The sequence below is a fragment of the Lithobates pipiens genome, unplaced genomic scaffold (genome assembly GCF_037356315.1).
Source record: "Lithobates pipiens isolate NorthernLeopardFrog02 unplaced genomic scaffold, aLitPip1_a1.2 Scaffold_18, whole genome shotgun sequence".
In the NCBI taxonomy this organism is placed as follows: domain Eukaryota; kingdom Metazoa; phylum Chordata; class Amphibia; order Anura; family Ranidae; genus Lithobates; species Lithobates pipiens.
Genome location: NW_027507758.1, coordinates 66289566 through 66305851, shown reverse-complemented (window position 1 = coordinate 66305851; position 16286 = coordinate 66289566). Strand labels below are relative to the sequence as shown.

General features: G+C 46.5%; 1 protein-coding gene across 1 annotated transcript in view; it reads left to right on the top strand.

The window, feature by feature from the left end:
• Positions 1-4852: 4852 nt before the first annotated feature.
• Positions 4853-16286, top strand: part of PTPN14 (protein tyrosine phosphatase non-receptor type 14) — a 182214-nt gene continuing 170780 nt past the window's right edge. Inside the window, exon 1 of the mRNA XM_077485765.1 lies at positions 4853-5060. The gene's annotated coding sequence lies outside the window, so the exon portion shown is untranslated. The remainder of the gene's footprint in view (positions 5061-16286) is intronic.

Below are 16286 nucleotides of genomic sequence, written 5' to 3'. Positions count from 1 at the left end.
AATTTCTGTATTTTGAATTTTTGAATTTACGAAATTTGAAGATTCAGACAATCGGAAATCTAAAAATCCAGAAAATCGAAAATCTGAAAATTCAAAAATTCGGAAATTCGAAATCCTTAAATTCCGAAATCAGAAAAGCTGAAATAATAACTAACTATTAAATTATAAGTATCGGAATTTCCTTTCAAATTTGGCTGTTAGTGAACGTAATGAATACGAATTTATCCAAAGTTACTCATTTTCTGAAATAACAAATGTATCAAAACAAATGGAACGCAATGAATAAATAACAATAATAATAAGAACGTTTTATTATTATTAATTAATAATTTGTTCCGTTCCATTTGTTTAGATGCGATATTCGTTATTTCAGATAATTCGTAACTTCGGATAAATTTGTGTTTGTTACGTTCACTAACAGCCAAATTTGAAAGGAAATTAAAATACCTATAATTTAATAGTTAGTTATTAGTTATTATTTTGAATTTCCAGATTTTTGAATTTACGAATTTTGGAATTCACAAAATTTTGGATTTTTGGATTTACAAATTTCCAGATTTTTCATTTTTCAAATTTACCAATTTTAGAATTTCCAGATTTTCGGATTTTTGAATTTACGAATTTACAAATTTTAAAAATTTTGAATTTCCGAATTTATGAATTTTAGAATTGACAAATTTCGATCATGACCTGAAAAAAACCCCCAAAAAACTTAAATTAATGAAACGAAAATGTAAGTGAATGAATATTTCAGCAGTGCACGTGTCTAAAATGAATAGGCTATGAAAGGAAACAGCAGGAAGCCGCACAAATAAGTATTTCTGATGTGCAATGCTTATTAAAAAAATATTATTACAAATGTTTTTAGTAAAAAAAAAAAGAAAAAAAGATACATAAAGTATAATTTAATAACAATGAACCTTTCAGAGCTGTACAGATGAAAGGAGGAATAAAAATAAACCTATTCTAAAACAATATTGCAGCAATAATAAAACAAATATATTAAATAATTCAAATGAGCTACAGAAAAAAAGAAACTACAGGAGCCTATAACAGGTTAAAACATTACAGTGATGTAAATAGATTTTCCCCATTCTTTTCAGCATGCAGTCAAATCGCATCTAATGCAATCCATTATCAAATAGATGGTCTTGCAACGCCATTTAAATGACTGGTGCTGCTCCAAAAACACACCACAAAACAACAAAAAAAAACCCTGCGGCGCAGCAGCTATCGCAGCGCTAGGCTCAGGTGTGAATGAAGCCTTCAAAATGAATGACACCACCAACGTATGTCATGTGTTACTACAGTGCACCACAGTGCTGTAGTTTGTTTTCAGCATAAGGGCCAGCTCACACCAAGAATCACTCAGGAACCCACTTGCGTTCCTGTGCGATTTGAGTGCAGTGTGATTTCAGCCCATTCAAATGAATGGGCTGAAAACGCATTGCACCACACCATAAGTAGTGCGTGCACTCTTTACAAAATGCACTGCCATCTTTCATATTGATTGGACCATGGGCAAACATTTTCTTGGGCCACACCCCCCCCATGCAATTTTGACCTCCACCTGCTCTGATACACACAATAAATAGCAGCTCAAAATCAGCAGATAAGGCAAAGATTGGTTGCCAGAGGTTACAGCATTACCACTCACTGACTGGTTACTAGAGGCTACAGCACACATTACAACTCACTGATTGGTTGCTAGAGGTTACAGCACATCATTTCTTTTTGCTGATTGGTTTCTAGAGGTTACTGCACATCCTTATCACTTGCTGATTGGTTGCTTGAGGTTACGGCACGTCCTTGCTGCTCGCCAAATTGTTGCTAGAGGAGAAATACGAGGTATGGAGGATTAGAATTGTAGATCGCTCTCAACAATTTGGAAGGACAGTCCTTCTTTCCCATTTCCATCCTTGGTTTTCTCTCATTTTGGTTACATGTAAAGGACTCTATAATTAAAGGGTAAGCTTCACCCTTCCGGACCTGGCGGCACATAGCAATTATGATGCCCCATGCTGCTGGTGTAGTGGTCTGTACATTGTAAATAAATAATTGTTTACCTGCAAAAAAAATTGCATTTATTTATTTTTTGTCAAAAGGTGAACTTATTCTTAAGGCAGTGCACTAATACCTGTCTGATTTGTTTTTGCCATATGTGTCCCGTCGGGGAGATTTCCCTTCACTTCCTGTCCCAAAACCAAACAGGAAGTAAGAGGAAATCCCTGCAAATTAAGGGAATTCCTTGGGGACCTCTAGGTCACCAGAACTAGTGTCCCCATTGGAAGATTCCCCCTCTATTACTTTTCAATTCCATCATCCAAAAATGGAAAGAGTTTGGCACAACTGCCAAGACATGGCCTTCCACCTAAACTGACAGGCCGGGCAAGGAGAGCATTAACTAGAGAAGCAGCCAAGAGCCCATGGTAACTCTGGAGGAGCTGCACAGCTAAGGTGGGAGAATCTGTCCACAGGACAACTATTAGTTGTGCACGTCACAAATCTGGTCTTTATGGAAGAGTGGCAAAAAGAAAGCCATTGTTGAAAGAAAACCATAAGAAGTCCCGTTTGCAGTTTGCGTGAAGCCAGAAAAGATGTGGAAGAAGGTGCTCTGGTCAGATGAGACCAAAATTGTACTTTTTAGCCTAAAAGCAAAACGATATGTGTGGCAGAAAACTAACACTGCATATCCATCTGAACACACCATCTGCACCGTGAAACATGGTGGTGGCAGCATCATGTTGTGGGGAGGCTTTTCTTCAGCAGGGACAGGGAAGCTGGACAGAGTTGATGGGAAGATGGATGGAGCCAAATACAGGACAATCTTAGAAGAAAACCTGTTAGAGTCTGTAAAAGACTTGAGACTGGGGTGGAGGTTCACCTTCCAGCAGGACAATGACCCTAAACATACAGCCAGAGCTACAATGGAATGGTTTAGATCAAAAAATATTCATGTGTTAGAATGGCCCAGTCACAGTTCAATTGAGATTATACTTGAAAATTGCTGTTCACAGACGCTCTCCATCCAATCTGACAGAGCTTGAGCTGTTTTGCAAAGAAGAATGGGCAAAAATGTCACTCTCTAGATGTACAAAGCTGGTAGAGACATCCCCAAAAAGACTTTGTGTTGGTCTATCAGTGGTCTCCAAACTGTGGCTCGAGGGCCGAATGTGGCCCTTTACATGCAATTATGCGGCCCTTGGGGCATTTTTCCTCCCCCCTGATACAAGACACTATTTCTCCCACTAACACCAACAATGGGGCATAATTCCTGCCACTGACATCAACAACAGGCACTATTCCTCCCACTGACATGAAGGACGGGGCACTATTCCTCCCACTGACATGAAGGACGGGGCACTATTCCTCCCACTGACATGAAGGACGGGGCACTATTCCTCCCACTGATACCAATGATGGGGTATGATTCCTCCCACTCATAATAATGATGGGGTATGATTCCTCCCACTCATACTGATGATGGGGTACGATTTCTCCCACTGATACCAATGATGGGGTAGGATTCTTCCCACTCATAGTGATGATGGGGTAGGATTCTTCCCACTCATAGTGATGATGGGGTACAATTCCTCCCACTGATACCAATGATGGGGTAGGATTCTTCCTACTCATAGTGATGATGGGGTAGGATTCTTTCCACTCATAGTGATGATGGGGTAGGATTCTTTCCACTGACATCAATAATTGGGCACTATTCCTCCCATTGACACCAACAACAGGGCACTGTTTCTCACCCGAACACCAAAGATTCAGTGTTTACGCCTACTGACGCTAGAAAAATTTCTACTCCCAATGGCCACAATCTGGCCCCCCTTAAGTCTGAAGGCCAGTAAACTGGCACTTTGTTCAGAAAGTTTGGAGACCCCTGGTCTAACACATAAAATCCCTATAAAAGACATTTCCATTTTGGTTGTAACATGACAAAATGTGGAAAATGTCAAGGGGTATGAATACTTTTTCAAGGCACTGTAGATCACTTGGCTCCTGTCAGGGCATTCCATCCACCACAGCTGACGTTACAAAGGGGAGAGGATACTGGTGACACCATTGATATGACCACATGCCCATATTGTGTTAATGACATTGTCCTAATATGACATCATGTTAGATCAATGATGTCACGAGTGTCCCGCCCCTTTATGTAGGTGTAGCTGAGGGGGGGGGGGGTGGGGAATGCTGTGACCCCCAGTTGATTGGCTGGCAGTGGGTGATGGGGGGGGTGCTTTCTTTTGAGATCAGACCAATCCCCAGCTCATCCCTAGGTGGGCTCCCTGGGGGCGGGGACTGATGTGAATGTAGAGTACATGTAGAGCGCTGTGTACATCGTTCCTCTAAGGATACGCCTTGGACAGCGGCTGCTGACTCTTTACATTTCAAATCCTGAATTCCAAACCGCGGATGAATAACGTATGTCTGCGCAGAGGATGAGCGCTGACATATGGCGGTGCACCTGACCAATGATAACCATTCACCTGTATGGACAGGCACAGACCTACATGAGCCCCATCCCCCTCCTCATCCTCTCTGGAAATCATGCAATAGAGTGCAAGCTCTTGTGGTGAGGGGAGGTGGAGTGCAGTCAGTGCTGTGGATGTCTTCTCATGGAGCAGGTCCCATGTGCTCCCCTTCCCCCTCCTCCTCCTTCCTTTGATTAATAAAGACGAAGTAACATCCCCAGTAGCCGCACATTCCGGGGATTCCAGCGCTGTGATGTCACAGAGGGGACCATCTATGTACTCAGCACCCACACCCCTCCCTCGGCTCCTCCCCCGGCCCCTCCCTCGGCTCCTCCCCCGGCTCACCAGCCCAGGTTCGGCTCCCTCCTCCTTCTCTCCAGACAAACTTCCCATCCCGGGATGATCGGAGGTCGGAGGAGCGGGGGGAGCGCTGTGTGATGGGAGCGGGGGGCCGGGGCTGACGGCTCATCGCTCTGTGTGTGGAGGAGGAGAGCGAGGATTACCGATCACTACCGATTGTTACTGGATGTGCCGGGCTGAGCGCTGCTGGCGACACCAGAGAGCCGGAGACCGATGCAGGTGAGTGGCGGAGGGGGCCCAGTGTCACCCTTCATAATAGCACTGTATATCGGGGGCATCCTCCGAGAAGGGGGTCCTCGGTGACATCACTCTATATGGGGGTCCTCAGTGACATCACTCTATATGGGGATCCTCGGTGAGATCACTCTATATGGGGGTCCTCGGTGAGATCACTCTATATGGGGGTCCTCAGTGACATCACTCTATATGGGGGTCCTCGGTGAGATCACTCTATATGGGGGTCCTCAGTGACATCACTCTATATGGGGGTCCTCGGTGAGATCACTCTATATGGGGGTCCTTAGTGACATCACTCTATATGGGGGTCCTCAGTGACATCACTCTATATGGGGGTCCTCAGTGACATCACTCTATATGGGGATCCTCAGTGACATCACTCTATATGGGGGTCCTCGGTGAGATCACTCTATATGGGGGTCCTCAGTGACATCACTCTATATGGGGGTCCTCGGTGAGATCACTCTATATGGGGGTCCTCAGTGACATCACTCTATATGGGGGTCCTCGGTGAGATCACTCTATATGGGGGTCCTTAGTGACATCACTCTATATGGGGGTCCTCAGTGACATCACTCTATATGGGGGTCCTCAGCGACAGCACTGTATATTGGTGTCCCCAGTGACATCACTCCATATGGGGTCCCCAGTGGTATCCACTAGAAGGGGGTCCCCAGTGACAGCACTCCACATGGGGGTCGCCAGTGAGATCACTCTATATGGGGGTCCTCAGTGAGATCACTCTATATGGGGGTCCTCAGTGAGATCACTCTATATGGGGGTCCTCAGTGAGATCACTCTATATGGGGGTCCTTAGTGACATCACTCTATATGGGGGTCCTCAGTGACAGCACTGTATATTGGTGTCCCCAGTGACATCACTCCATATGGGGTCCCCAGTGGTATCCACTAGAAGGGGGTCCCCAGTGACATCACTCTATATGGGGGTCCCCAGTGACATCACTCTATATGGGGGTCCCCAGTGACATCACTCTATATGGGGGTCCCCAGTGACATCACTCTATATGGGGGTCCCCAGTGACAGCACTATATATTGGGGTCCCCAGTGGTATCCACTAGAAGGGGGGACCCCAGTGATGGCACTCTATAAGGGGGGCCCAGGATATCCTTTAGGAGAGGGTCCGGTAGACATCACTCCATATGGTGGTCATAGTGACATCCTTTATAATGACATCACCCCATAGGGGGTCCCCGGGGACATCACCCCATAGGGGGTCCCCGGGGACATCACTCTATAAGGGGGTCCCTGGGGACATCACTCTATAAGGGGGTCCCTGGGGACATCACTCTATAAGGGGGTCCCCGGGGACATCACTCTATAAGGGGGTCCCCGGGGACATCACTCTGTGTGGGGGTCCTGGTGACATCCTTTATAATAACATTACTCTATAGTGGGTCTCCAGTGACAGCACTATATATTAGGGTGTCCCCAGTGGTATCCACTAGAAGGGGGACCCCAGTGACCTCGCTCTATAAGGGGTCCCCAGTGATGGCACTCTATAAGTGGGTCCCAAAGGACATCACTCTAGAAGCTGGTCCCAAGTGACAGCACTCGATAAGGGGGGCCCCATAGACATCACTCTGTATGGGGGTCCTAGTGACATCCATAATGACATCACCCTATAGGGGGTCCCCATTGACAGCACTCTATATTGGGGATCCCCAGTGACAGCACTCTATATTGGGGGTCCCCAGTGACATCACCGTCTAGGGGGTCCCCGGTGACATCGCTCTATAATAGGGTCCCCAGAGACATGACTCCATAGACTGATCTGTGTGGCGTACATTGTGGAGATTGGGTCAGGATTGGTGATGGGTGAATGCTGTTGCACTTGTAAGGACGGGTGTAATACCTGACAGTTCTGTTCTTGTGTTTAGTTCCTCTTCATGTTTAGAATACGATCGCTATTAGCGGTGCGCTTGTTAGGAAGATTGTCCTAACCAGAATGACAGCGGTGCCGGACACACACCTCCAGACATTCACCCTCCATCCAGCTGCAATCCAATCCCCATAAATGGAGATGAATGGATTGTGATCGATGGCAAGAATGGAATTGAAACAAACACAAAAATGGAATCTCTTGTGAATTGTCGTTTGGTTGGTTGTGTTGATTTCTTCCCTAATAACCTGTAATGAGGCTGTCAGTTCATAGAGCACCTTCCCTTCCCGGCCCTTGTAAAGTGCTTGTCATCCCCTGGAAGTTGTCACGTCGGTGGCCGGGATACCGAGATATTGGGATTAGACCCATGAACAAACTTACTGACGCCTGTAGGAAAAGGAATGAATTGGAAGTGAGCGGCATCTCTTGCTTTGGACTTGTTAGCAGGAAGGGTTTTTGACCCTGTCAATTTTTTATTTATTTTTTGCCATCTATGTCCCATTGGGGAGATTTCCCTTCACTTCCTGTCCCATAGTTAAAATGGGAAGTGAGGGGAAATACTTCCAAAGTGATGGAATCCCTGGTGTCCCCATTGGAAGTTTTCCTTTCTTTTCCTGTTCTGGTGACAACCCCAACATTTGGGATTTATTTTCTTGGTGACAAGTAGAGAAGGTGAATCTCCCAAATGGAGAAACAGCAATAAAAACCTGACAGGTGTTCTAACCCCTCTCCACTCCAAAAACTGAATGAAAAAAAAAATGACCTGTGTTTCTACATTGAGTAGTATAATCTGTGACCTGATATGGAACATTTGATGTATGCACTCAGCCGGAGATCTGTAGCAGAACGAATTTCTGTCCTCTTCATCGGATCTCTCCTTGTTGTCGGTAGATCTTGTGCCCTCACACACCTGCCAACCTTTATTGCACACCTACCTGCTTTCATTTGTGAATACAAAGTGGCGCAGTCACTGATCGGCCCTTGGCCTGGAAATGTCTCGTCTTTAAGCCCCCCTTTCACACTGGAGTGACTTGTCATACAAGTTGTCAGGTCAGATCGCACGACAAATCGCACCCTAGTGTCAGCAAGTGCGCTGCCACTTCCATTTAAAACAAAAAGTAGTCCCTGCACTACTTTTGATGGTTTCACGTGCGCTTTGGCTAGACATCTGTGCATGAAGTCGCACTGACATGGCACTTTGAAATCATGCACATTTTTTATTTTTTTTCAGATGAAGTTGCACAATTTCAAAGCCACATTCAGTGTGAACAAGGGGTTAGATCTGTTTTGGTCTGACGGTGTTACCGGCCCTGTGCCGGAAATACAATCGTTTTTAGTCTTTTACGTAGAAATGATCATCACAACAAGGACCAGATTGGTTTAGTTCAGCTGGATTTGCCAACGATGGAAAGCGTTTTTCATAGATCACATGGATCTTTTAGTGGAGCTGATTACGGGACGACATGATACTTATTGAGCAATTTTATCCATACATGTATGGCCTGTGTAAGAAAGACGGGCCATCTTATAGTAAGCAAACCATAGATGTTCAAATTTGATTGTACAATAGATGTACCGGCATGTATGTAGTGCACGGGTCTTCCTGACTGATGGAGATTAAATAGATAGCTTAGGCAGGCCCTCACATTACATTACATTACATGTAAACCCAGGACCCTGCATTCACTATATCTGGTCTCCCGCAGTACACACAACATGGAAAAGCAATTGTTTTAGTAAATCTAAACTGCTAAATACCTTTTCTCATCAGCAACATATAGCAGTCTTGTGACTTTTATCAGTGTCTGGTTAAAGCTTGTAGGAGGAGTTTTCATTCTGTCCTATGAGGCTGCAGGACCCCTCTGTCTGAACAGTGCTGATTGGCCCTGTGCTGATCACATGTATCCTCCCAAAAAAAAAAAAAAACAAACAAAAAAAAATAGCAATCCACACCAAACTGAGCATGTGCAGAGTGCCCCCAAGGCTCTGTACTATTCGCAAACGGATTGGGGACAGTAAAAGAAGGGAAGGCTCAGAGAAGACAGGATCAAACAGCCTTTTAAGCAATGCAGGGGATTAACCCCTTAGGTTCCACAGTATGTATAACAAGCATGCTTTACTGCATATACCAGTGATGGCGAACCTTGGCACTCCAGCTGTTTTGGAACTACATTTCCCATGATGCTCCTGCACTCTGCAGTGTAGTGGAGCATCATGGGAAATGTAGTTTCAAAACATCTGGGGTGCCAAGGTTCGCCATCACTGGCATATACACACTGATTTTACTGTTGTGGGTTTAGTAACACTTTAAAGTAGGTTCCTCATGCAGATTGCAGTCTGATTGCACAATGGAGTTGATTTAGTAAAACTGGAGAGTGCAAAATCTGGTGCAGCTGTGCATGGTAGCCAATCGGCATCTAACTTCATCTTGTTCAATTAGGCCCCTTTCACACTGGGGCAGGGGCTGTGTCGGTGGTAAAGCGCCGCTATTTTTACCGGCGTATTTGCAGTGGTATTTGGGCGCTAGCAGGGGGTAAAAGCGCTTTGCCAGCGTTATAGTCGCACTGCCCCATTGATTTCAATGGGCAGGAGCGGTATACACACCACTCCTTCACCGCTCCCAAGATGCTGCTAGCAGGACTTCTTTTAGCGTCCTGTCAGCCCCCAATGTTTATTAGACTCCTTTCACGCTGAGTGCCGGTTCACACTAGTGCGATGCGAGAATCCTGCGAATCAACTGCGGGTTCCCGCATCGCACCCGACACGCACGGCAGTTCACACTGCCATATGCAAACTGCTGGGGAGTGTCATTATATGTTAACGACACCCCCATTTCAGCTCGCATATCGCACTGCGAACTGACAGTTCGGACATGAATCGGATCGCATAGGTGTGAACACACATGCGATCCGATTCTGGTCTGAACAGAAAAAGGGTCCTTTGCGTGTTTGGACCATATGCGGTGCGATATGAGCCATACTATCTGTACGGCTGACATCGCACCGCACAGACATCGCATGTAATGTGAACAGCAGTGGTGCTGCGAATTACATGCGATGTCTGGCATCACACTTGTGTGAACCGGCACTGAGGCAGATTTCAGGTGCTTTAGCGCTAGAAATAGCGCTTGAAAACTGCCTCCCATCCATTACAATGGGTGCTTTCACACCCCGGCGGTGAGCTTGCGGGATGTTCAGGAAAGTCCTGCAAGCAGCATCTTTAGGGCGGTTTGGGAGCGCTGTATACAATGAATGGGCGGGACTTTTTTAATTGCCACAACACGGGAGATTTTTAACCCCTTTTTTTGGGGTTAAAAGCACCCCGCTAGTGGCCGAAAAGCGAACGAGTGGCGCCTTACCGCTTACGGCCAGCGCTTTGTATGAAAGCAGCTTTAGCTCTACCAGCAATGTGGTGGTAAGGAAATAGAAAAAGAGAATGGATGGTTTGGTTAGGGCCCCCCCCCCCCCACCTCTAATGGAAATCGTACAATCAGATTGTAATATATATGGCCAGCTTTATTAATCTTCTGGAATTTTGTTGCTTTTTTCATTCCAATGAATGCTGTTTTTTTTTTTTATTGAAAAAGATTGATAGTTGTGCACAAAGTATGTTCAATGTTCCTTTAGGATCATTTCCATATTGTGTGTGTATTTTGTGTTTTGGATGTGTATGTAGTACATTGCTTGTGGAATAACAGATGTGTATTGTGTTTGGATTGATTGTATACTGTAATGGTGAATACAGTGATCTCTTCTATACCCATCTAGGACCTCATGCACCATAAAAACCGAGTTGTATTTGGGTATTTGGGGGGCACGGGTGGTGTGTTCAGCGCTTTGCCATCAGTCTGAAGAAATCAACGACGGGCTGAAATACGAATATGTGAGCGGTACTCACATACAGGGCCCTATGCCTGAACATGGACTTTCTAGGGACATACCTTCATGCAGCTTAAGAAGAATGCATTCTATCCATTAAGGTGAAAAACCTTCTTTACTGCAGCGATGCCCCCGAGCCCCCCTTATACTTACCTGAGTCCTGAAATTCGCGCAATGGGAACAAGCACGCCAGCTCCGGCCGGTGTCTCGGGCCCTGATTGGATAGATTGATTGCAGCGCAGCCATTTGCTCCCGCTGCTGTCAATTAAATCCAATGATGTGGGCGCCGGGTGGCGGAGCCGAGTCCCGCTGTCTGTGTCAACAGATGTGCTCCCGCTTCCAGCTGCTGCGCCTGCCTGGGTTTTCCATCGGAGAGCGCTTCTCCAAGGGGACACTCGGGTAAGAGGAGGAGCCAGGAGTGCGTCGGAGGGATCCCAAAAGAGGAGGATCAGAACCAATCTGTGCGTAACCAACTGCACAGCGGAGGCAAGTATGACATGTTTTTTTTTTTTATATAAACAACCTTTTACAATCGCTTCAAGCTCCAGTGAAGTTACTTTTCCTAGGCTTAGACGATGTAATCAGCAGTCTGCTGCAGGCAGAAGGAAGCATTTCCTCAGTCTCGTCTCCCCAAGTGATGAGATGGCAACATTTAAACTATGTAGCCAATCACAAGATGAGAGGCTGCAGCAGCGGGCCAATCTGCGTCTGACATTTGTGAACACAGCCAAGAACTGCACAGACATCACAATTTCCATGATGGTGTCTCAGTCCAGGAAGTAGATGGTGACTCTAGATGATGCCTGAACAAAGTTGGCGCCATCTTTTTGGGGAGAAAAGCAGAAGACTGCATTGTTGGGGGAGCACTGTGAGGGAGTTATGCCGCGTACACAAGACCTTTTTTTTGACAGAAAGGGTCCGACTGAACGAGTCCGTCGTACAATTCGATTGTGTGTGGGCTCCATCGGACCTTTGCTTGCCAAAAATCCGGCGGACTTTAGAGAATGAACATGTTTTACATTTTTCCACCGGAACTCCGCCGGACCGAGAAATCCGTTCGTCTGTATGCTAGTCCGACGGATAAAAACCAACGCTAGGGTAGCTATTGGCTACTGGATATGAACTTCTTTATTCTAGTCCGGTCGTACGTCATCACGTTAGAATCCGTCGAACTTTGGTGTGATTGTGTGTGGCCAAGTCCGTTCATTTGGAAAGTCCGTTGGAACTCCGCCGAAAGTCCGTCGGAAAGACCGTCGGACCTAGTCCCTCGAAAAGTCCGGTCGTATGTACACAGCATTAGGCTGCATTCATACCTCAGTGGTTGTAACCGGTGGCAGATTTGCTGCGATTCTGCCCACGATTTCAAAATGTCCAGATGTGAATGAAAAAATCACAACAAACTGCATTGTGGGAAGTATGTCACCCAAAAGAATCCCGTGAACTTTTTTGGGCAATAAGCTTCACATGATGCGGTTTACCACGATTGCAGCACGATTTATCGCTACAAAGCCGCACCACAATTTTAGGTGCCATTTAAATTAATGACATCTCAAATGTGCGTTCTGCGATTTCATTTACACCTTGGCATCTTGAAATCACGGGCAGAACTGCGGCAAATCTGCCTGCAATTCAAAACGCCAAGGTGTGACTACAGCCTTAATAAATACCTGGAAGTGTTAAAGCGGAGGTTCACACAAAAATGGAACTTCCGCTTTTCAGAAAGATACAGGTATTTGCACCCACTTCCGGGCATAGACTCCCACGGGGGGTCTACGCCACTCCCCCCCACCCCCTTCTGTCTGCTGGGAGACACACAGGTCCCAGAGACAGCAAGGACCATTCATATTGTGCAGCGCGACTCACGCATGCGCAGTAGGGAACCAGGAAGTGAAGCCACAAGTGTACCAGGAAGTGAAGCATCCTTACTAAAGATGGCGGCGGCAGCAGCACCTGGGGGACGGATTGGCCTCGGGTGCCGACATCGCGGGCCCTCTGGACAGGTAAGTGTCCTTATTTTAGAAGTCAGCAGCTGCAGTATTTATAGCTACTGAATTGTAAAAAAAAAAAAAAATGTTTTTGCGGGACTTCCGCTTTAAACACTAAACCTTTTTCTGACATTTGTTGGTTTCAAGTTAAAATATTTTTTTTTTTCTAGAAAATGATTTGGAACCCTCAAACATTCTATATATTTTTTTTTTTTTAGAAGACACCCTAGAGAATAAAATGGTGGTTGTTGCAATATTTTATGTCACACTGTAGTTGCGCAGCAGTCTTTCAAATGCAATAAAAAAATAAATAAATAAATAAAATAAAAAATAATCCGTAAAGTTAGCCCATTTTTTGGGCTTGTTTACACCTGTACAAGGGTCATGTTTGCCTGCATAGGGATGCACAGGTGTTCATGTTCAGGTATCCTTGTGCAGGCAGCCCCATTCACACCTGTGCGACTTATCAAATCGCATGACAAGACGCACCCTATCGTCGGCAATGGAACTGTTGAAAACTGTGTGACGCAAACCTTGCAGTGCCGCACCGCTTTGAAAAAGTGGTTTCTGCACTACTTTTGGCGCTGTAGGGTGCGACTTTCATAGACATCTGTGCATGAAGTCGCACAGATGTCAGACAAGTCGCACCTGCACTGACACGTGGCTTTGAAATTGTGCGATCTCAAGTGAAGTTGCATGATTTCAAAGCTGCATTGATTGCGACCCTAGACTTCATGTCAGTTGGGATGCAGAAGCTGCTCCCAGTTTTGACAACCATGCGAGTTCATGTCCCCGAACGCACACTGCACTGCGTTTTGGGTTTTCGCACATCTATAACAGCGGCTGTGTCCATGAGGCTTCTGCTTCCAAATTGCCATGAATGGGAATGCCTGCACCGGGATACATGAGCACCTGCGGACGAACGTGGACCTGAGACAGGCATGCGTTTATATACGCCTGTGTGAACGAAGCCTCACACTTATACATTACAAAGTACGCATGCACTTATTTTGAAATATATATCCATATATCCTTTTAATGTGTGAGGACATCTAGGAGGTCCCCAGAATTTAGCAGGGTGCCCCCCCCCCCCCCCAGGCTGTTTTATGTTGATAATATTGTGTGGGAGCCGCCTGCAGAGGACATTTTGCCGGATGAGGCGGCCGTTTGTCGCCTTCTGCAGAGCCGTGCTGGAACATGCCTGCGTCTGTGCAGGCACATGGCGTGCTCCTCTGTGTGTGAGTTTACACTGCCAGCCCCGGAGCCGCCTCTGCTGGAGAGCTTTACCTTCTTCTTTGTTAGCGATCGTTCAAGTCTGCACTGGCCAGGCCTCCTCACATTCACCAAACCTCCACAGCTGGTTAAAACATGCTCCTCGTTGTCACAGCGTTCTCACCTCTGCTGTGCACCGCCTGCAAGGACAACATTGTGCGCACGTGCCAACTTCACTCGCCTGTGTAAAGGCAGCCGTGTGGTTTACGCAATGTATGGGTTGTAAAGTTACCAAATAGTAAATACACCATGTTACCAAAAGTATTGGGACACCTGCCTTTACACGCACGTGAACTTTAATAGTATCCCAATCTTCATCTGTAGGGTTGAGTTGACCCGTCCTTTTGCAGCTATAACAGCTTCAACTCTTCTGGGAAGGCTGTCCACAAGGTTTAGGAGTGTGTCTATGGGAATGTGTGACCATTCTTCCAGAAGAGCATTTGTGAGGTCAGGCACTGATGTGGATCAGCAGTCTGCACTCTAATTCATCCCAAAGGTGTTCTATCAGGTTGATGTCAGGACTCTGTGCAGGTCAGTCAAGTTTCTCCACCTCATACTCACTCATCCGTGTCTTTATGGACCTTGGACCACTGGTCCAAATCATTTGGTGGAGGGGGGGGGGGGTCATGGTGTGGGGTTGTTTTTCAGTTTTTGGACTTGGCCTCTTGGATCTAGTGAAGGGAACTCTTAAGCCCCATACACACTCAGATTTTCTGCAGATTTTTGTCTTCAGATTTACCAAAACCATGTAGTACAAGGGCCTGCCTGATTGCATACACATTGAAACTCCTAAGGTCTCACCTCATATTATATGGTTTTGGTAAATCTGAAGGAAAAAATCAGCAGAAACTCTGATAGTGTGTATGGGGCTTTAGGCTACTTTCACACTGGGGCGTTGCGGGTGCTGGCGGTAAAGCGGTGATATATTTAGCGGCGCTTTACCTTAATTTTAGCGGCGCTATTTGACCACTAGTGTGGCAGTTTTAACCCCCGCTAGTGGCCGAAAAAGGGTTAAAAACGCCCACAAAGCGTAAATACACTGCTCCTACAGCGCTCCAAAGATGGGGCTTGCAGGAATTTTTTCTGACCATCCTGCAAGCGCACCGCTCCAGTGTGAAAGCCCTCAGGCTTTCATACAGGAGAGGCTCTTTACAGGTGCTATTTTTAGCACTTTAGCGCCTGCAAAGCGCCCCAGTGTGAAAGGGGTCTTAAGGCATCATCATAGCAAGACTTTGTGGGAACAGTTTTTGGATGGCCCCTTCCTGTTCCAACATGACTGCGCACCAGTGCACAAAGCAAGGTCCATAAAGACATGGATGAGCGAGCTTGTGGTGGAGGAACTTGACTGGCCTGTACAGAGTCCTGACTTCAACCCAATAGAACACCTTTGGGATGGATTGGAGCGGAGACTGCGAGCCAGGCCTTCTCATCCACATCAGTGCTTGACCTCACAAATGTGCTTCTGGAAGAATGGTCAAACATTTCCATAGACACACTTCTAAACCTTGTGGACAGCCTTGCCAGAGGAGTTGAAGCTGTAAATGGTGAGCCAACTCAATATTGAACCCTACGGACTAAGACTGGGATGCTGTTAAAGCGGAGGTCCACCCTAAATTGGACCTTCCGCTCATCGGAACCCTCCCCCCCTCCGGCGCAACAATTGGCACCTTTCAGGGGGGAGGGGGGTGCAGATACCTGTACAGTACAGGTATCTGCACCCACTTCCGGGATAGCTCTCTGCGGAAAGGGGCGTATATTACTCCCCTTTCCGCAAGTGCCCGCCCCTTTCCGCAAGTGCCCCGCTGCCTGCTGGGAAACACACGGATCCCAGAGACAGCGGGGACCGTCCTTATTGCGCAGCGCGACTCGCGCATGCGCAGTAGGGAACCGGGAAATGAAGCCGAAAGGCTCCATTTCCTGATTCCCATACCCAAGATGGCGGCGGCAGCACCCGAGAGACGATCTAGAGATCGGCTTCAGGTGCCGACATCGCGGGCGCGCTGGACAGGTAAGTGTCACTATTTTAAAAGTCAGCAGCTGCAGTATTTGTAGCTGCTGGCTTTAAAAAAAAAAAAAAAAACGCGGAGTCCCGGCGGACTCCCGCTTTAAGGCAGGCGTCCCGATACTTTTGGTAATATAGTGTATGTTCTGCTTTGGAGAGAAATCTATTTA